We start from the raw sequence: 23,200 nt of genomic DNA, 5'->3' as shown, positions 1-23,200 counted from the left end.
CTTTCCATACAAGCGCCTTGTTGCATGAATCACAATTGTATTAATCAGAAATGACTTCAGAACCCTGTGGAAACGTGAGATGTTATATCACGCCTATAGATGCATATCCAGCAAACTGAAGCAACTAAGACTAGTGTTCGTCATAAATATGTGTGGAACTTTCATCTTCCTCGTTTCGATGGTTTTGAGTCTGTGTTAGAAATGGGGACAGTCTTAATGTGATAATTCAACTGATAATAGTGCCACATTTCAGAACCGCATCTATCCGTCATCTGCGTTGCTCTCCAAGAAATACGTTTAACTGACGTCCAGTGTCCAACTTTTCGATGTAACTATGCATTCTGTCTGAATGACTGAGAAAATCACAACTACTTAACCGGAATTGGATTGAATTTCTTTAACAACTGAGGTTGCACATCTTTGGAGACGTATCAAGGGCTTGTGTCACGCAGAACCACCGCTGTATTAGATGATTTCGGTTCAATATTCCCTGATTTCAAGATAAAACCGACCAATTTCGATGTTCAGTTCAATGATTACACCACCAGATTCGCTGATTTCGGTTCTGAATAGCTTCGGTGTCTTTCTTAGTCCTCTTTTAGTGTAATAGCTGTAATGGCTCTGAGTATGACATGATGTGCTACTTTCTCGCATCGGGATGAAATGAGAATCTTCTCTGCTCATAAAACAGCCGTGAAAGTTTTTCATCTGCGTCTGCAGTGTAAACTCGTCATATGGGTCGACAGAACATCGTCAGTGTGGGATCCCATTTCTTAAGTATGACCAGTTGCACTGATTTCCTTGACTTAGGGTTCTCCATTGCACCAGATTTTCGTTACTATATTAAGGTGCAAACTCATCGTCCGTGCTTGAAGCACCCTGGCCTTTATGCAGTCTGGCCCAGGAGCCTTTGTTTTCCTTAACTGACTTATAGCCATTCCTAGTCCTTCCTCTGTGAGGAGCGTTACTGTCATACACCTCTGGGCATTAAAATTGCAGCACCAGGAACGCGGCGTACAAGAAACGGCAAGTTAGGATGAAGTGTACTATATGCTTGGATTTTGCAAATGATTGGCATTTCAGTGCAACAGTACAACCTAGGTGGGAGTAAACGACATCTACAGTGTGTACATGTTTAAGGAAAGATTTCACAGCAGGTCTGTCATTCCTAAATCGCATTTGAATTAATGTTATTTTTGAGAAGATTGTCTTGCGTTATATCAGTGAATGATAAAGTCTTCGGCTTCCTCCAATAACATGGAAGTTATCGTTTTGTAAATACAAACCACATTTTTCTTGCTGCAATGTATTTTATTTGTTCCAGACGCGTTTCAGCTTTCACTTTAAGGCATCTTCAGTGGAACCTAAAATGATACAGTTTTGTTTGGATATGCGATATTTATAGGTTGTAAAAGATTTCATGCCTCGTTTTTTTACGTAAATAAGTGATTACTTACGGTTATTAGAGATTTTGGCTGGTATGTTTTCTCTCGTTTGGTCATGTCTTTAGTGGAGGTCGCACTATAACTTCACTTATGAAACACAAGCACATTTTCATGGTACAAACTTAATTCTTCACAATTTTCATGTTGTTTGCGGTAACTGCTGTGGAGCTGTCACTGGTTATAGCTATTTCACCGAAAACTGTGGTTTGAAGTCGTAACTACTGTGTGTTCACTTTATGTCTCTTCCTGTTCGGTTTGGTTATGTACATGTTACCAGTCTAACAGACTATATGCTGAAAACTATCGTCTGTTCATTCCTGTTCTTTTTATATATATATATATATATATATATATATATATATATATATATATATATATCTGTGTGTGTGTGTGTGTGTGTGTGTGTGTTAGTAAGGGAGATAGAGTGTGTATATTTATGTATTATTATTATTATTGCTTGTGTATGTGTGTAAGAGAGAGGGTGTGTACTCGTATGCGTATGGACCATTATTATTACTCATGTGTGTGTTCGCGTGTGTGCGTGAGAGAGAGAGAGAGAGAGCTATATATATATATATAGAGAGAGAGAGAGAGAGAGAGGGAGAATGGTATTTTTTGTTTTTGTGGATGTTTGTGTGTGTGTGTGTGTGTGTGTGTGTGTGTTAAGGACGAGTTGTAGAAAGTTGAATATGAATGTAACATATGTCAGAGAGTGGCTGAAATGGGCGCTGCACGTTCTAGCGCGTGGCGAGTACTCCACGAACAACAATTACACCCATATCTTCCGCAAAGAGTCCATGCAATGCTTGTGACTGATTTTTCACCAAGGTTCGCATTGTGTCAGTGGTTTCTCTAACAATGGCTTAATCGACCAGATTTCCTCAAAATCGTGCTGTTTACTGACGAGGCGTCATTTGATCGAGACGGTATTTCTAAAAGCAGGAATAACCTTGTATGGGATGAGGAAAACCCTCACGGTGTAGTAGAGTCACGCCGTCAAGTACGTTTTGCTGTGAATATCTGGACCGGCATTGTAGGCGAAAATTTCATTGGGCCATATCTTCTACCTGGCCGTCTGAATGGTCACGTGTACTTGAGGTTCGTACAAAAATCTGCGTGAGTTGTTGGAGAACGTATACTTGGCTGTTCGTGAGAGGATGTGGATACAACATGACGGTGCACTGCCTCACTTCAGTGCGGATGTCCGCAAACATCCCAGTGCTGTATTTCCTTGCCTCTGGATTGGAAGGGGAGGTCCTATCCCATGGCCTGCGAGGTCACCTGACATGAAACCCCTTGACTGTTTTCTTTGGTGATATGTAAAGACACTTGTGTATGACATCCCAGTGGATACCGAGATGGAATTAGTTACCAGAATTGTAGCAGCCTGTGATGTGTTCCGAAACACACCAAGGATATATGTCACGGTGCGTCAGAATTTTGTTTGCCGATGTCACGTTTGCACTGAGGTCGATGGCCGTCATGTCAGCACATTTTGTAAGATATAGCACAAATGGTACCTTCATTGTGTCAGTAATGGAATAGGCATTTAATTGTAACTAATGTAAATAAAAAAGAACACAGTAACTTATTTTTTTACTACTACTTCCTCAAGTTGACTTCTCCCACCCCAGGTTTCCTGCGTTAAATTGTTCAGTGGAGAATCCTGTACGTCTTGTGGAGAAGAGCCACCGTGTTACAACAACCGAGCTAGAAAACTGCTGCGGAAGCAAAGGGAACTTCACAGCAAACATAAACATAGCCAAAGCCTTGCAGACAAACAAAAATTACGCGAAACGCAATATAGTGTGAGGAGGGCTATGAGAGAGACGTTCAATGAATTCGAAAGTAAGGTTCTATGTACTGACTTGGCAGAAAATCCTAAGAAATTTTGGTCTTATGTCAAAGCGATAGGTGGATCAAAACAAAATTTCCAGACATTCTGTGACGAAAATGGTACTGAAACAGAGGATGACAGACTAAAGCCCGAAATACTAAATGTCTTTTTCCAAAGCTGTTTCACAGAGGAAGACTGCACTATAGCTCCTTCTCTAGACTGTCGCACAGATGACAAAATGGTAGATATCGAAACAGATGACAGAGGGATAGAAAAACAATTAAAATCGCTCAAAAGAGGAAATGCCACTGGACCTGATGGGATACCAGTTCGATTTTACAAAGAGTACGTGAAGGAACTTCCCCCCCCCCCCCCCCCTTTCTTGCAGCGGTGCACCGTAGGTCTCTAGAAGAGCGTAGCGTTCCAAAGGATTGAAAAAGGGCACGGGTCATCCCCGTTTTCAAGAAGGGACGTCGAACAGAAGTGCAGAACTATAGACCTATATCTCTGACGTCGATCAGTTGTAGAATTTTGGAACACATACTATGTTCGAAGGTATACCCGTGGTCTAGGGGTAGCGTCTTTGATTCATAATCAAAACGTCTTCGGTCCCGGGCTCGATCCCCGCCACTGCCTAAATTTTGATAAATAATCAGCATTGGCGGCCGAAGACTTCCGGCATAAGAAGTCAGCCTCATTCTGCCAACGGCCTTGTCGAAGAGGGCGGAGGAGCGGATAGAGGTTCAGGGCACTCTCTTGTCCTAGGGGTGTGAAATTGCCCCTAAAGGCGGAAGAATCAGCAATGATCAACGACATGAGGATGCAGAAGGCAATGGAAACCACTGCATTAAAGACACGTAACGTTTATCCACAGGACATGTGGCCTGTATTTGAAGAAGTGTCGTGATGATCTCTCCATTGGCAAAAGGTTCCGGAATAGTCCCCCATTCGGATCTCCGGGAGGGGACTGCCAAGGGGGAGGTTACCATGAGAAAAAGATTGAATAATCAACGAAAGGATAACGTTCTACGAGTCGGGGCGTGGAATGTCAGAAGCTTGAACGTGGTAGGGAAACTAGAAAATCTGAAAAGGGAAATGCAAAGGCTCAATATAGATATAGTAGGGGTCAGTGAAGTGAAGTGGAAGGAAGACAAGGATTTCTGGTCATATGAGTATCGAGTAATATCAACAGCAGCAGAAAATGGTATAACAGGTGTAGGATTCGTTATGAATAGGAAGGTAGGGCAGAGGGTGTATTACTGTGAACAGTTCAGTGACCGGGCTGTTCTAATCTGAATCGACAGCAGACCAACACCGACAACGATAGTTCAGGTATACATGCCGACGTCGCAAGCTGAAGATGAACAGATAGAGAAAGTGTATGAGGATATTGAAAGGGTAATGCAGTATGTAAAGGGGGACGAAAATCTAATAGTCATGGGCGACTGGAATCAGTTGTAGGGGAAGGAGTAGAAGAAAAGGTTACAGGAGAATATGGGCTTGGGACAAGGAATGAAAGAGGAGAAAGACTAATTGAGTTCTGTAACAAGTTTCAGCTAGTAATAGCGAATACCCTGTTCAAGAATCACAAGAGGAGGAGTTATACTTGGAAAAGGCCGGGAGATACGGGAAGATTTCAATTAGATTACATCATGGTCAGACAGAGATTCCGAAATCAGATACTGGATTGTAAGTCGTACCCAGGAGCAGATATAGACTCTGATCACAATATAGTAGTGATGAAGAGTAGGCTGAAGTTCAAGACACTAGTCAGGAAGAATCAATACGGAAAGAAGTGGGTCCGGAAGTACTAAGGAATGACGAGATACGTTTGAAGTTCTCTAACGCTATAGATACAGCAATAAGGAATAGCGCAGTAGGCAGTATAGTTGAAGAGGAATGGACATCTCTAAAAAGGGCCATCACAGAAGTTGGGAAGGAAAACATAGGTACAAAGAAGGTAGCTGCGAAGAAACCATGGGTAACAGAAGAAATACTTCAGTTGATTGATGAAAGGAGGAAGTACAAACATGTTCCGGGAAAATCAGGAATACAGAAATACAAGTCGCTGAGGAATGAAATAAATAGGAAGTGCAGGGAAGCTAAGACGAAATGGCTGCAGGAAAAATGTGAAGACATCGAAAAAGATATGATTGTCGGAAGGATAGACTCAGCATACAGGAAAATCAAAACAACCTTTGGTGACATTAAAAGCAACGGTGGTAACATTAAGAGTGCAACGGGAATTCCACTGTTAAATGCAGAGGAGAGAGCAGATAGGTGGAAAGAATACATTGAAAGCCTCTGTGAGGGTGAAGATTTGTCTGATGTGATACGTGATGTGATACGTCAAGAAGAAACAGGAGTCGATTTAGAAGAGATAGGGGATCCAGTATTAGAAGCGGAATTTAAAAGAGCTTTGGAGGACTTACGGTCAAATAAGGCAGAAGGGATAGATAACATTCCATCAGAATTTCTAAAATCATTGGGGGAAGTGACAACAAAACGACTATTCACGTTGGTGTGTAGAATATATGAGTATGGCGATATACCATCTGACTTTCGGAAAAGCATCATCCACACAATTCCGAAGACGGCAAGAGCTGACAAGTGCGAGAATTATCGCACAATCAGCTTAACAGCTCATGCATCGAAGCTGCTTACAAGAATAATATACAGAAGAATGGAAAAGAAAATTGAGAATGCGCTAGGTGACGATCAGTTTGGCTTTAGGAAAAGTAAAGGGACGAGAGAGGCAATTCTGACGTTACGGCTAATAATGGAAGCAAGGCTAAAGAGAAATCAAGACACTTTCATAGGATTTGTCGACCTGGAAAAAGCGTTCGACAATATAAAATGGTTCAAGCTGTTCGAGATTCTGAAAAAAGTAGGGGTAAGCTATAGGGAGAGACGGGTCATATACAATATGTACAACAACCAAGAGGGAATAATAAGAGTGGACGATCAAGAACGAAGTGCTCTTATTAAGAAGGGTGTAAGACAAGGCTGTAGCCTTTCGCCCCTACTCTTCAATCTGTACATCGAGGAAGCAATGATGGAAATAAAAGAAAGGTTCAGGAGTGGAATTAAGATACAAGGTGAAAGGATATCAATGATACGATTCGCTGATGCCATGCTATCCTGAGTGAAAGTGAAGAAGAATTAAATGATCTGCTGAACGGAATGAACACTCTAATGAGTACACAGTATGGTTTGAGAGTAAATCGGAGAAAGACGAAGGTAATGAGAAGTAGTAGAAATGAGAACAGCGAGAAACTTAACATCAGGATTGATGGTCACGAAGTCAATGAAGTTAAGGAATTCTGCTACCTAGGCAGTAAAATAACCAATGACGGACGGAGCAAGGAGGACATCAAAAGCAGACTCGCTATGGCAAAACAGGCATTTCTGGCCAATAGAAGTCTACTAATATCAAACACCGGCCTTAATTTGAGGAAGAAATTTCTGAGGATGTACGTCTGGAGTACAGCATTGTATGGTAGTGAAACACGGACTGTGGGAAAACCGGAACAGAAGAGAATCGAAGCATTTGAGATGTGGTGCTATAGACGAATGTTGAAAATTAGGTGGACTGATAAGGTAAGGAATGAGGAGGTTCTACGCAGAATCGGAGAGCAAAGGAATATGTGGAAAACACTGATAAGGAAAAGGGACAGGATGATAGGACATCTGCTAAGACATGAAGGAATGACTTCCATGGTACTAGAGGGAGCTGTAGAGGGCAAAAACTGTAGAGGAAGACAGAGATTGGAATACGTCAAGCAAATAATTGAGGACGTAGGTTGCAAGTGCTACTCTGAGATGAAGAGGTTAGCACAGGAAAGGAATTCGTGGCGGGCCGCATCAAACCAGTCAGTGGACTGATGACCAAAAAAAAAAAATTATGTTCGAGTATAATGACTTTTCTGGAGACTAGAAATCTACTCTGTAGGAATCAGCATCGGTTTCGACAAAGACGATCGTGTGAAACCCAACTTGTGCTATTCGTCCACGACACTCAAGAGGGCCATTGACAGGGGTTCCCAGGTAGATGCCGTGTTTCTTGACTTCCGCAAGACGTTCGATACAGTTCCCCACAGTCGTTTAATGAACAAAGTAAGAGCATATGAACTATCAGACCAATTGTGTGATTGGATTGAAGAGTTCCTAGATAACAGAACGCAGCATGTCATTCTCAATGGAGAGAAGTCTTCCGAAGTAAGAGTGATTTCAGGTGTGCCGCAGGGGAGTGTCGTGGGAGCGTTGCTATTCACAATATACATAAATGACCTTGTGGATAACATCGGAAGTTCACTGAAACTTTTTGCGGATGATGCTGTAGTATATCGAGGGGTTGTAACAATGGAAAATCGTACTGAAATGCAGGAGGATCTGCAACGAATTGACGCATGGTGCAGGGAATGGCAATTGAATCTCAATGTAGACAAGTCTAATGTGCTATGAATACATAGAAAGAAAGATCCTTTGTCATTTAGCTACAATATAGCAGGTCAGCAACTGGAATTAGTTAATACCATAAATTATCTGGGAGTAGGCATTAGGAGTGATTTAAAATGGAATGATCACATAAAATTGATCGTCGGTAAAGCAGATGCCAGACTGAGTTTCATTGGAAGAATCCTAAGGAAATGCAGTCCGAAAACAAAGGAGGTAGGTTACAGTACACTTGTTCGACCACTGCTTGAATATTGCTTACCAGTGTGGGATCCATACCAGATAGGGTTGATAGAAGAGATAGAGAAGATCCAACGGAGAGCAGCGCGCTTTGTTACAGGATCATTTAGTAATCGCGAAAGCGTTACGGAGATGATAAATAAACTGCAGTGGAAGACTGTACGAGAGACGCTCAGTAGCTCGGTACGGGCTTTTGTTGAAGTTTCGAGAACATACCTCCACCGAGGAGTCAAGCAGTATATTGCTCCCTCCTACGTATATCTCGCGAAGAGACCATGAGGATAAAATCAGGGAGATTAGAGCCCACACAGAGGCATACCGACAATCTTCCTTTCCACGAACAATACGAGACTGGAACAAAAGGGAGAACCGACAGACGTACTCAAAGTACCCTCGGCCACACATCGTCAGGTTGCCTGCGGAGTATGGATGTAGATGTAGCTGTAGAAAGTCTTGCACGCTCTTACGGAAACACCCTGTAGATATTTCTAGGGTTTCGTACCTCAGTCGGTTAAAACGGAACCACTCTGCGATCAACGACCGCGTGCCTGTGTCTGTATGTTAAGCCCACTTCTCAGAATCGGATAGAGGTATCAAGTAGAAATTCATGTTAAATGCCAAGGTCAACGGTCCCTTGGCAGTGTAAAAGATTAAGCTTTTAAGTTAGGCAAAAGACACTGGCATTTATGTTAGATATTTTGATATTCGCAAACTCACTCATCGAAACCGTATAAATAAACTATCCATATACATAATTAAGTTCGTACAGAACCCTCAGAACGGAAGTCCTGTTCGCAATTGTCCGAGTTCTTTTTAATTTACTTAAAACCTCTTGCACCTACGTACGAAACGAACGCTTTAATCTAGTCGACAAATCTTACGAAAGTGACCTAATTTTTCGCAAGTCTTGCTTCCACTATCAAGCGCAATGTCACAGCTGCCTCTCTGTTCTTTGCCCTTCCTAAAGCCAAACCCATCGTCGTCTAAAAATCCTATTTTTTTTATTTTTGCATTCTTCTGTGTGTTTTATTCTTCTCGGAAACTTGGATGCTTGAGCGGTTAAGCTGATTGTGGGATCTCAGATTTTTGTGTCTTTCCTGTCACCTGCATTTTGCGGATAATCTTCTTCCTGAAGCCGGACTGTATGTCTTCAGTCTCATAGATTATATGGTCGCAAGTCGACCAAAGCTGTTTCAATCTCATAGATTCAGTCTTATAGATATAGATATCTTATAGATATAGATCAATACTGGAAATAGGGCACCGTGTCTTACAAATCAACATACATTTCTTCTTCTATCACATCGGCGAAAAGTTCCTCCCTCTCGTAGAAGTCTTTAATGTACTCTTTCCGCCTATCTGCTCTCTCCTCTGCGTTAACAGTGAAATCCCTTCAGTACTCGTAAGATTGACGCTCTTGCTTTTAATTTCCCTGAAGGTTATTCTGACTTTTCTATACGCTGACCCTGTCTCCCCAACAAACATTTTCATTTCGATTTCTTCAAACTATTCCTATAGTCACTTCGCTTTGACTTCCTTCCATTTGCAATTGGTATCATTCCCTGGACGTTTTGGTATTTTCTTCCTTCTTCGGTAAACTGAAGTATTTCTTCTCTTACCAAAGGCGTCTGTACCGTTATTTTCTTTGCATCTACACATTGAGGTAACAGAAGTATCGCGTACACAAGGTATAAAACGGCAGTGCATTGACGGAGCTGCCATTTGTACTCAGGTGGTTCACGTGGAAAGGTTTCCGACGTGATGGAATTAACAGACTTTGAATGCTGAATGGTAGTTGAGGCTAGAAGCATGCGACACTCCATTTCGGAATTCGTTAGAGAGTTTAATATTTCCATGTTCACAGTGTCATGCGTGTGCCGGCCAGGGTGGCCGAGCGGTTCTAGGCGCTTCAGTCTGGAACCGCGCGACCGCTACGGTCGCAGGTTCGAATTCTGCCTCGGGCGTGGATGTGTGTGATGTCCTTAGGTTAGTTGGGTTGAAGTAGTTCTAAGTTCTAGGGGACTGATGACCTCAGAAGCTAAGTCCCGTAGTGCTCAGAGCCATTTGAACCATTTTGTCAAGCGTGTGCCGAGAATACTACATTTCAAGCATTATCTCTCATATACCATATCGGTTGGACTCTAGACGACTGGGAAACCGGGGCCTGGTCGGATGAAACCCGATTTTAGTTGATAAGAGCTGATGGTAGGGTTCGAGTGTGGCGCAGACCCCACGAAGCCATGGACCAAGTGTCAACAAGGCACTGTGCATGCTTGTGGCGGCTCCGTAATGCTGTGAGCTGTACTTGCATGAAATTTACTGCGATCTCTGGTCCAACTGATCCGTTCATTGATTGAAAATAGTTATGTTCGGCTGCTTGTAGACCATTTGCAGCCACTCAAGGACTTCATTTCCCAAACAACGATGGAATATTTTTGGATGACAATGCGCCATGTCGCCGGGTTACAGTTGTTCACGATTGGTTCGAAGAACTTTCTGGACAATTCGAATGAATGATTTGGCCACCCAGATCGCCCGACGTGAATGGGACATAATCGAGAGGTCAGTTTGTGCAGAAAATTCTGCACTGGCAACAGAGGCAGCATGGGTCAGTACTTCTGCAGGGGACTTGCAGGAACTTGTTGAATCCGTGCTACGCCCAGTTGCTGCACTTCACCTGGCAACACGTGGTTGAGGCGTGGCGCCTTTTATCGCTTGTGTCTAGAACCTGTGTATCGGGAGAATGACTCACGTGTGCACAGTGACAGATGATCTGAAGCGGGTTCAGTCGAGTACGTAGTTCTAATTTTCATCCCCCAGAGTCCTGTAGTGCACAGAGACATTCAAGAACAGGTCAAGAGAATGTTTTGTGAATTGTTACATTTATTTCTTGAAGGCTTTATTATTGACTTATGTTTGTACAGTCTTCTATATGCTTTTAGTAGTGTGAATGATGCGTGGATGTAGTCTAAAGTAAAAATGTAGATCATTGCTCTACTGATGAACGCTATACGAACTAGCGTGAGAAATTTTTAAGACAATGTGAATGCAGACGACGGGGAATTTTATATCATACTATGTTAAGTAAGTCTATGGTAAAAGGGGGGCTAATTAGGGTGTAAATGAAAATAGTTGATAACGTAGAGTATAAACAAAATATCAGAATGTTAAATATTTATTTCGGGAAAAAGTACAATTCAAAAGTGTGTTATTTTTTGAATGGTTAATCATCAAAAGCGCGGACTAACGCGGGAGAATAATGTTTTTCTATCGGCCTTAAAGAAAACTGACCAATCAGAACGGAGTATTCTTCTCACGTCTTTTCTCTTGGAGATATACAATGCTTACAGCAGTCTAAAGGATTCGGAGCCCAGCCTTTCAATGGTACGGTCGTGTGTAGTACGAGCTCCGAAGGAAATTACAATTCTCCAGTTTTAGTTGTGCTACATGCTTCGAAAGTGTTTTAAAGTGAAGGCACATTTGTTCCGGTGTGTTATTTAGAAAGTAATTTTCTGTATGACGAAAGACAGTAATTCTGCATGGCATATTGAGCGGACCGGTGACTAAAAACTTGAGTACATTAGACATCGATAAACTTAATAGTATGGCAAGCATTTTCATTTAAGAACAATCCGTGCTTCGTAGCTGTTCAGATTTCTTTACCATAAACTTGCTAACGCGAATGAAAGGGTTTGTGCATGACTGTGTTGGAATTAGTACGGGCTTCGCAGTGAACTTGTAATTCTCGACTTCAGAATATACCGAAGTTTTGCCAATATTTCCACCTTTCATTTAAAATTAAGACCTTTTCCCGATTCTTAGAATAGCTACGTTGTATGCAGCCTGGAACGAGTTGCAGTACGGAAGGTTTCTGCTCGGCTTTCCTACCGGCGATCTGCTGCAACGAATTCACAGGTAGGTGCAGTTAAAAGGACGAAAGAAACCGCGCCGCCGCAAGGACCAACATAATATTATGGGGTACCACATGACTTATCACCTCAGCGTATTTGCTTATATTTGCCTGAAGCGTAACATTGTAAGGAAGCGAAATGGTGACGAAAAGCAGTTCACACAAGAAGAGAATAGAAGCTACTGAAATTTTGTGCTACAGGGAAATGAAGAAGCTTAGATGTTTAGACTGGATAACGGATGAGGATTTACTAATCGAATCGAGGAAGTAGGAGAGACAGTTGATACGACACGCGCTGAAGCGTCAGAGAATCGTCTGTTTGGAAGTGGAGGGAGTGGAGGGGGGGGGGGGGGGTAGAAATTGTAGCGGAGGGTCACAGTTTGCATTGAATATGTGGAGATGAAATGGCTCGCACAGGATAAATTAGTGGATAGAGCTGCATCAAACGATTCTTTAGGTTCAGAGAGCAACAACACTACCACTGAGTTTCCTAGAACACAGTATTTAATTTTCAGTAGCACTGACTTAAAACTGAGTCGACCACATGAACCTTTGCGAACTTCATGTTATTTCAACTAGAATAGCTGTAGGGACATACGTAATGGTGTGCGACCTGCAGTGTTTCCTTTTCCTCGGGGTTCTGCCGTGAAAAATATAAAATAGAAAATCTGATTGGGTTTTGAATTTTGGTGGTTTCAGTTACGGATAAGCCGGACTTCGTATTATTGATTGAGATCGTGCTGTAATTTGACCGTGCATGGGAGACCGGGTCGGCAACACTACAAAAAGCGACTGTACGGAAATAGCATCAGAAACTAATTGAAATTTACCTTATAATCTTGTTAGATACGCAGTATTATTTACAATATAGTCTTCATGGCTGTCCTCCTAATTTCTCTTGTAGGACGACCCGTCTTTCACTTTTCTCCGTCTGTTGAAAACTTCTTCAAGTTGTCACTCTCATGATCAATTTACAAATTTGGCGATAACCACCTCTAATCACTATTGAAACAACCTCGCTTTGTAATACAATTTTAATTTCCACCCAAAAGCACATTCAACACATCGCCGAAAAATACACGTCTTTCGTATGAAGACAAGAGAGAGAGTGTAATCAATTAGTTGTTAAAAACAAAAACCTACGCAAAAGTAAAAAGACGAACAAAATTATTTATAAAAATCGGTCGCTGGCGTAGCGCTCTTCTGCGTGTGCGATCGTAAATTATATCTGTGTATTGGCGGAGGCGCGATAGTCAAAGTACCATTACAGACCCGACCTCAAAGAAAAGTAAACGAGCTGCTGTACTGCATGGTCATACATACGCGCATTTGCCTTAACCGAACGCTGGTTGCTCTCATTATAAGATGCATCCTAATGAAGGAGCTCACAGTTTGAAGGTAACTTACGACAGTACAACACTTGATTTCTCCCTATAAAGCAACAACGTCCGACCAAATTTGATTTACATCGCGGAGGAGTAATCCAGTGCAGTGCGCAATGTTATTCACTTTATATTGTCATACGTTAGTAATTAACTCCTTTCTATGATCAGTTTGTGATATCTGCATAATGTAGTGACAGTGTCACGAACAAATGTTTCTAGTCTACTCCTTTACGATTCACCGCCACGCCTCCTTTCTGAGCGACGTCACACGCGACATACTGCGTCTGAAGATCATTTCGCCTGTGTCTGGTTACTGTCTGCGTAATTTAGACGCGACACAGATTTTAACGAGGTCAGTAAGCAAGTAAGCCAAGTTCATTAGCCTTAAGAGTGGCATTCTTATCTGCCAATTAACGCTCGATTCGTTCTCCTGGTCTCAGACTGGACTTTCAACTCTAACGCAACGGCGAGATAAATACGCATAGCTTCATAGCAGACACAACAGATCTCAGGATACAGAAGTCTAAAACGTCACTACTACGCCTGAGTTTGTGATACTGAGCACAAGCACTTTTGTCGCTCGACATCATCTTTCCCAGCATATAGACGTATCACTATAAAACTGTAGAAAATGATACTAAAAGCATCAAAAAATTGCAGACTGCTAAATGTTACAGGGAATTCAACTTCGTTGAAAATGAATGTGTCAATTTTAAATGAAATTTGACACTTGCAAACTGGAATTCGAGATCTATTTGATGAACGCTCTTTTATTAAAAAGGTATTGCTCACATTTGGCGAATTTATGATAATTAACCGGTTTTGACTCTAATGAGTCATCATCGAACTAAAAATTTAGAAAACACAAAAATGCAAAATTACGATTGAATCTAAGTAGAAGTTAAAATTGCGGGATAAAAAGAAACATAGAAATACACCCAGTATATTGTTATGATAATAACACGTTCAGTCGTCATCTAGCGCACATCGTGCTCACTTAAAATCATCTACCGTACCTGCTTATACTTTAAAAACGGGACTTGGAATTGTTGTGCTCATAGAGGGCGCATGAAGATGCTTAGCGCCAACCGCTATGGCCGAGCGGTTCTAGGCGCTTCAGCCCGGAACCGCGCGACTACTAAGGTCGCAGATTCGAATCCTGCCTCGGGTATGGATGTGTGTGATGTCCTTAGGTTAGTTAGGTTTAAGTAGGTCTAAGTCTAGGGGACTGATGACCTCAGATGTTAAGTCCCAACGGGCTTAGAGCTATTTGAACCATTTTTGAAGATGCTTGGCCTACGTGTACGAGAAGTACAATTTAAGAATTATTTGTTTGTGTTATGTTTTCTCTTTATTTTGCACATTTTAATATATTTATAACTATAATTAAGTCTGTTTTTGCGTTTTTGTCGTTTCTGGATTTTTAGTTCTGGCGGTAACACATTAGTCTCGAAACCGACTATCATAAATCCCCAAGCGCGATCTAGGCATAAGTGGACACAAGAATATCGATTTATGCGTTACAACATAAAATTTCATTAGGCTAAAGATGGAGGAAAATGGCACTGTGGTTTTTTCCTCGAAAAATTTTCATGCAATCAGTTAGTAAAACGACTTCTTGGGTATTGCTTAAACATTGCACTGAACAATCTAAGAGTGGCGTGACCAGGGAAACATCAATCGAACAGGTTCCAAGACATTCTTCAGCAATAGTGGCCCGTTCTAGGTTATAACGGAAAGTGTTGCCCTAGGTGCTTGCTAATGAATAGATATTAACGTTCCTGTTGCTAAAGCTATAGGATTTTTCAGTGGCATATGGAAACTCACTTTGTAGATAACTACTCCAAAAAGTTAATGTCCGCAAAAATTTTTGTGTTGTCATATAGCTCGATCTTTCGTACCTCAGCACAGTCAGCAATACTCGTATCACTAGGTGACTTTTTTTGTAACTGTTTTTATAAATAAGACCTTCAACTTGCCTAATGTACACCGCTTATCTTTTCACTCATTCATCAGTATTTCAATTACAGGCAGCACCTAGTAGCGTATACAGGGTGGTCCATTGATCGCGACAGGGTCATATATCTCACGAAATAAGCGTCAAACGAAAGAAACTACAAAGGACGAAACTTGTCTAACTTGAAGGGGGAAACCAGATGGCGCTATGGTTGGCGCGCTAGATGGCGCTGCCATAGGTCAAACGGATATCAACAGCACTTTATTAAATAGGATCCCCCATTTTTATTACATATTCGTGTAGTACGTAAAGAAATATGAATGTTTTAGTTGGACCACTTTTTTCTCTTTGTGATAGATGGCGCTGTAATAGTCACAAACGTATAAGTACTCGGTATCAGGTAACATTCCGCCAGTGCGGACGGTATTTGGTTCGCGATACATTACCCGTGTTAAAATGGACCGTTTACCAATTGCGGAAAAGGTCGATATCGTATTGATGTATGGCTATTGTGATCAAAATGCCCAACGTGCGTGTGCTATGTATCCTGCTCGGTATCATGGACGACATCATCGAAGTGTCCGGACCGTTCGCCGGATAGTTACGTTATTTAAGGAAACAGGAAGTGTTCAGCGACATGTGAAACGTCAACCACGACCTGCCACAAATGACGATGCCCAAGTAGGTGTTTTAGCTGCTGTCGCGGCTAATCCGCACATCAGTAGCAGACAAATTGCGCGAGAATCGGGAATCTCAAAAACGTCGGTGTTCAGAATGCTATATCAACATCGATTTTACCTGTACCATATTTCTATGCACCAGGAATTGCATGGTGACGACTTTGAACGTCATTTACAGTTCTGCCACTGGGCGCAACAGAAATTACGGGACGATGACAGATTTTTGCAAGCGTTCCATTTAGCGACGAAGCGGCATTCTCCAACAGCGGTAACATAAACCGGGATAATATGCACTATTGGGCAACGGAAAATCCACGATGGCTGCGACAAGTGGAACATCAGCGACCTTGGCGGGTTAATGTACGGTGCGGCATTAAGGGAGGAAGGATAATTGGCCCCCATTTTATCGATGGCAATCTAAATGGTGCAGTGTATGCTGATTTCCTACGTAATGTTCTACCGATGTTACTACAAGATGTTTCACTGCATGACAGAATGGCGATGTACTTCCAACATGATGGATGTCCAGCATGTAGCTCGCGTGCGGTTGAAGCGGTATTGAATAGCGTATTTCATGACAGGTGGATTGGTCGTCGAAGCATCATACCATGGCCCGCACGTTCACCGGATCTGACGTCCCCGGATTTACTTCTGTGGGGAAAGTTGAAGGATATTTGCCATCGTGATCCACCGACACGCCTGACAACATGCGTCAGCGCATTGTCAACGCATGTGCGAACATTACGGAAGGCGAACTACTCGCTGTTGAGAGGAATATCGTTACACGTATTGCCAAATGCATTGAGGTTGACGGACATCATTTTGAGCATTTATTGCATTAGTGTGGTATTTACAGGTAATCACGCTGTAACTGCATGCTTTCTCAGAAATGATAAGTTCACAAAGGTACATGTATCACATTGAAACAACCGAAATAAAATGTTCAAACGCACCTCCGTTCTGTATTTTAATTTAAAAAACCTACCTGTTACCAACTGTTCGTTTAAAATTGTGAGCTATATGTTTGTGACTATAACAGCGCCATCTATCACAAAGCGAAAAAAATGGTCCAACTGAAACATTCATGTTTCTTTACATACTACACGAATATGTAATAAATAATGGGGCTTTCTATTTAAAAAAACGCAGTTGATATCCGTTTGACCTATGGCAGCGCCATCTAGCAGGCCAAACATAGCGCCATCTGGTTTCCCCCTTCAAGCTAGACAAGTTTCGTTCTTTGTAGTTTTTTCGTTTGACTCTTATTTCGTGAGATATTTGGCCCGGTCACCATCAATGTACCACCCTGTAGTACTCTCTTTGCAACGGTTTTTCTATGCCTATTCTCCAGCACGATGTTTCGCTGTGGTGACAGAAACATCGATGGTCCAATGGAACACAACGTACGCTAGTGGCTCCGCCATACGTAGGACAAGTGTCTGTTGAATAAAAAAAGTCAAGTCAAGTGTTCTCCAGTCAGGCTTCAGTAATGTCAGCACTGAAAGACGTAGTTGGACACCAGTGTCCACTCATTTCCAAATTTTTGTCGTTGTAGCGTAGACATCAGGGACATAAACAAACCTTGATACTTCAGCTTAATCTCAAGGTCACTTTCTGTTGCTAGAATAACTATGGAAAGCTACTGCCTATGGGTTTGAGCTGTATGAAGACAATTATTGATTTTTCTCGCACCATTAAATGATCACTAAGCAGAGTAATTAGTTGGTACTATCCTGAAACCCATGGTAAAATTTGGAAAAAGATCCATAAGATCTTCATGCTAATAAGTCGATTTCTCTGTGATAAAAAAGTGACCACACGTTATCAGCAAAACAAAGAGTGAAAAGTTACACATAAACTCATTTTACTCCAAAAATCTCCTTTGAAGTTTTTCTAGCTTATTCAAAAAGACGTAAAGAAAAGAGGGAAGATTAAGATTTAATTTCTCATCGACAACGAGGTAATTGTAGTACGAGGTCGACTAGGGTAAGAGTGGAGAAGGAATTCAACCGTGTTCTTTGCAAATTAGTCATCGTGTCATTTGCCTTCTATGGTTAAGGAAAATTATCAAATGTAAACTAGAATGGGGGAATGGACTAGTGAGCTAACCCCCGCCATCTCGCTCGACTTTATTAAGATATCAACTTTGATAAATTACGTCTGGTCAGATGAGAGCAAACTAGCAAAAATATTGATAAAGCTTTTTATAGTCGAGCTCTGTGAATTATGCGTCCAATATATCCTCTAATTCCGTCATCAAGAAATACCTCTCGTCTTCGCACAGACTCAATAATGCCAAAAGCACACCGCTCTTTTTTAAGGAGCCTCTAGCAACTCGACATCGCAATCGCCAATGTTTACAGCAGACGATGGCGGAGACGATGCCTATCTCGCATGCCAGATATTGATCGATAATGGCTACAGTGGGAGGGACTAGAGAGTGATATGGTTGAACAGTTGAGCAAAATGACAGAGGACGGGACGTAGAGGAGTGGAAAGGCGAAGGCGGCTGCTTTCGGTAAAACTACCGTACGTCAGACAAGAGAAATGGCGGTTTCCAGCAAAGGAATGTTGAAATGTAATCATGAGATGGTTATGTTAACATGATATATCATGTCAATCCAAGTCGCTTTTCAACAATACGTCAACTACGGGCTGTACTGTGCGTGATCAAACACTTCCCATCGAAAACACTTCAGGATCATCTCCATTACCCCAGCAGAATCCGGTTGAGAATTGTCTTGAAAAAGGAAACGATTGCCAGTTATGTTATGTCTGCTGCTTAGCTTCAGTCGAAATTTCTCACCAGGACCTCGTACTTTGCCAGTCATCAATATCATCTGTCACCAAGTATTTTTTAAATTTTTACTTAATTATTTATTTTATAATTTGATCTAAGTGCTACTTCTGGGAATGTACGTGTTGCACTTGTATTAAACTAAGTCTGAAAAGAGTAAAATTAATTTCAGTACCCTATTCATCCTGACCATTTGAATTATAATAAATTTATGTGAGTTGAGGGTACGTAAAAGAAAAGACAAAGAAAAGTAGGAAACCCGACAAGGTTTCCCCTGAATGTCCAGGGGTTACAATAGGTCCGAGGTAGTCCTGCCTGTCATAAGAGGCGACTAAATGGAGTCTCACACGTTTCGGCCTCAATGTGATGGTCCCCTGTAGGGTTTGACCTCCATTTTTCAAAATTTTTCCGAAGAGCCATCCAACTGGGGAAGAGCACCTTACATGGTGCTTCGGGTCCATTGTGCAGTCAGATCTTTAGCCCGCTTTCTCGTCGTCGCATTGTAGTCCCGTACATTCTCCATCTCTTGGGCGAGGACACCTTCCTGAGTGCGTTTTCCACCATGCACTATGCAGTGTCACTTTCTGTGCCGCCGATGATCACCAGCACGGTAGCCAGTCCGTTGTGGTGGGGCCGCCATGCACCCTGTTGGTTGTAGCCCCCTGACAACACAGGGATTGCTCTGCTAATGCCTGCGCCGTTAACTCCCCACGTATGCCGAGGAGTAGATGCCCGTGACCCTGGGATATCGGGACTCCCAGCAATGGCCATCCTGCCAGCAGGTTATCAAGATTTAAGTGAGTTTGAACGTGCTGTTATAGTCGGCACACGAGCTGTGAGACACAGCATCTCCGAGGTAGCGATGAAGTGGGGAATTTCCCGTACGACAATTTCACGAGTGTGCCGTGAATATCAGGAATCCGGAATAACATCAAATCTCCGACATCGCTGCGGCCGGAAAAACATCCTGCAAGAACGGGACCAACGACCACTGAAGAGAACTGTTCAACGTGACAGAAGTACAACCCTTCCACAATGAGATTTTCACTCTGCAATGGAGTGTGCGCTGATGCGAAACTTCCTGGCAGATTAAAACTGTGTGCCGGACCGAGACTTTCGCAGGCAAGTGCTCTACCATCTGAGCTACCCAAGCATGACTCACACCCCGTCCCCACAACTTTACTTATGCAAGTACCTCATCTTCTACCTTCCAAACTTTACAGAAGCTCTCCTGCGAACCTTGCAGAACTAGCACTCCTGAAAGATAGGATATTGCGGAGACATGGCTTAGCCACAGCCATTCTCATCCTGGAAACATCCCCCAGGCTGTGGCTAAGCCATGTCTCCGCAATATCCTTTCTTTCAGGAGTGCTAGTTCTGCAAGGTTCGCAGGAGAGCTTCTGTAAAGTTTGGAAGGTATGAGATGAGGTACTTGCAGAAGTAAAGTTGTGAGAACGTGGCGTGAGTCGTGCTTGGGTAGCTCAGATGGTAGAGCACTTTCCCGCGAAAGGCAAAGGTCCCGAGTTCGAGTCTAGGTCCTGCACACAGTTTTAATCTGCCATGAAGTTTCAACCCTTCCACAGATTGCTCCAGATTTCAATGATGGACCATCAACAAGTGTCAGCGTGCTCACCATTCAACGAAACATCAACGATATGGGCTTTCGGAGTCGAAGGCCCACTCGTCGACCCTTGGTGACTGCACGACACAAAGCTTTACGCCTCGCCTGGGCCCGTCAACACCGGCTTTGCACTGTTGATGAGTATCGAGCGGATGGATGTGTACGGGTATGGAGACAACCTCATGAATCCATGGACCCTGCATGTCAGCAGGGGACTGTTCAAGTGGGTTGAGGCTCTAATGGTGTGGGACACGTGCAGTTGAAGTGATATGGGACCCGTGATACGTTTAGATACGACTCTGCCGGGTGACACGTACGTAAGCATCCTGTCTGATCACCTGCATCCATTCGTGTCCATTGTGCATTCCGAAGGACATTGGCAGTTCCAGCAGGACAATGCGACACCCCAGACATCCAGAATTGCTACAGAGTGGCTCCAGAAACACTCTTCTGGGTTTAAACACTTCCGCTGGCCACCAAACTCTACAGACGTGAACATTATTCAACATCTCTGGGATGCCTTGCAACGTGCTGTTCAGAAAAGACCTCCAGACGCTCGTACCTTTACGGATTTATGGAAGGCCCTGTAGGAGTCATGCTGTCAGTTCCCCCCAGCACTACTTCAGACATCAGTCGAGTCCATGCCACGTCGTGTTGCGGCACTTCCGCGTGCTCGCGGGGGCTCTACACGATATTAGGTAGGTGTACCAGTTTCTTTGGATCTTCAGTGTGGTACTGAAAACGCGATTTTTGCCTGAAAATGGATTTCTTTCAAACCGGGCATCTGAATAATCACTGGTGTCTCAAGTACGACCGAAATGTTCTTTCCAAAAACACTCTTCTGCGCCAGCCAGTTTTTAAATTCAGCACTTCCAAATTACTGATCTTGCTACTCTCATCAACGGATCTTGCACGTTCTACTACGACGGGCCTCCGATAACTAATTATACACGTATTTTTCTCGGCCAGTTTCGGTTGAAAAAATGCGGAATTTGTTGTGGAACATCGTGGAATACTCTCGCTTCATCCCGTATATTTTCATGAAATCCCAACAGGTGGCGGAGCTATACGTAGCCTTCAAAATGGCGGCTGTAACGGAGGTGCGTTCCAAGCTGACAACGGTCACTGCGTTTCTTTTGGTGGAGAACGAGAGCATCGCTGATGTTCATAGGCGCTTGCAGAATGTCTACAAGGACCTGGCAGTGAACAAAAGCATGGTGAGTCGCTTGGTGCGGCATCTGTCATCAACGCAACAAGGTCGCGCAAACCTGCCCGATCTCTAGCGTGGCCAACCGGCGGCAAACAGATGTGATTCCTTCAATGTTTGAATGTGCGGACACTCACATTGTCACTGGTCGACTGATCACAAATACTTCGCTGCATAACTGGTCGTCTCTGTTGGTAGTACTGACACACTTGTCCAACAGTTGGGTTCCTCACCGCCTAACAGAAGACCACGAAGAGCAACGAAGGACCATATGGACGTTATTGCTTGTGCGTTATGAGGCTGTCGAACATGGATTCCCCGAACAGGAAACAAAACGGCAGTGCATGGAGTGGTGGCACACTACCTCTCCTCCGAAGAAAAATTTCAAAGCCGCACCGTCAGCTGGTAAAGTCATGGGAACAGTCTTTTGGGACTCCGAAGGGGCTATTCTGTTTGATGTCCTCCCTCATGGTGCAACAATTAACTCTGAAGAGTATTGTGCTATTAAGAAACTACTTCAGCGTATTCGTCGCCTCAAAAATGCAAACGAACTTTTCCTTCTCCGTGACAACACAAGGCCTCACAAAACTTCACTGGACTATTCTTCATCTCTCGGGTCTCGCAACTTCCGTGTTCCTTCTGTTTGGCCCAATGAAGATAAACTTGTAGATGCAGACAAGAAATCATTAATTTTTCTCACCAACTAAAAGAATGAAACAACGTATTCTAACGACTTCGCAGCACCATTCTACTGATTATGGCTTCAACACTGTGAAAGAAAAGGAAATGAGGGAAAACTTAACAGAAATTATTGAAAAAGTAGAAAGTTGCTCCCGGTAGTCACGAATTGCGAGCTGTTGCTCGATTTTTGTTTGCAGTTGAATCTGCAGCTACTCAGATTCATCAAGAGTTGCTCCTAGTTTGCGTACCTACAGCATTCCACGGGAAGTAGTATGGGTGTGATAGGGAGGTTATTGATGGAATGTTACCATGCAGGCATACAGGCCCTGCGAGTAAGGTGGCATAAGGCCGTCGCGTTGGACGGCGATCATGTTGAAAAATAATATTATGTATTGAAACCCTGAATAAAACCACCCTGCTTACAGAAAAGAAAATGTATCGCGTTAGTTACTGATCGCCTCTCGTATTAATACGAGGCGTATTCGAAAAGTACTGGTCGTTTGCTTATATTTAAATTTTGGCAGTTACACGAATGCAGCGCTGTCTGCTATACCAAGAGCCGGTTCGAGTTTTCTACACAAGCGATAAGTTATTTAACTCCCCCGCTTGTGTCACTTAGACTAAAGTCACTGTTTTGATGCTGTAGCGGTTTGGCTGCGTTTGAAGGCACACGACAATGGCTGTTACTCCCGGTAGTCATGAACTGCGAGTTGTTACTCCATTTTTGTTTGTAATTGAATCCACAGCTACTCAGATTCATCAAGAGTTGATCCTAGTTTGTGGACCCACAGTAACGCGTGAAGGAAAAGGCAATGTACAGGTGCAGAGTGGAGATTGGACGACTTTGAGGAAGAATGGACACCCAAAAAGAGTGTTTCAAATGAAAAGTGAAGCTCCAAATATTTTACCTCTACTCCAATATACTCCTTGGGGTCGTAGAACAGATCAGCAGTCAGTCAGGATGGTAATGGCTGGTGTGGTTAGG

This window comes from Schistocerca americana, chromosome 6, assembly GCF_021461395.2.
Source record: "Schistocerca americana isolate TAMUIC-IGC-003095 chromosome 6, iqSchAmer2.1, whole genome shotgun sequence".
NCBI classification, from domain to species: Eukaryota; Metazoa; Arthropoda; class Insecta; order Orthoptera; family Acrididae; genus Schistocerca; species Schistocerca americana.
The sequence above is the reverse complement of the archived record's forward strand: the minus strand, read 5'-3'. Positions refer to the sequence as shown.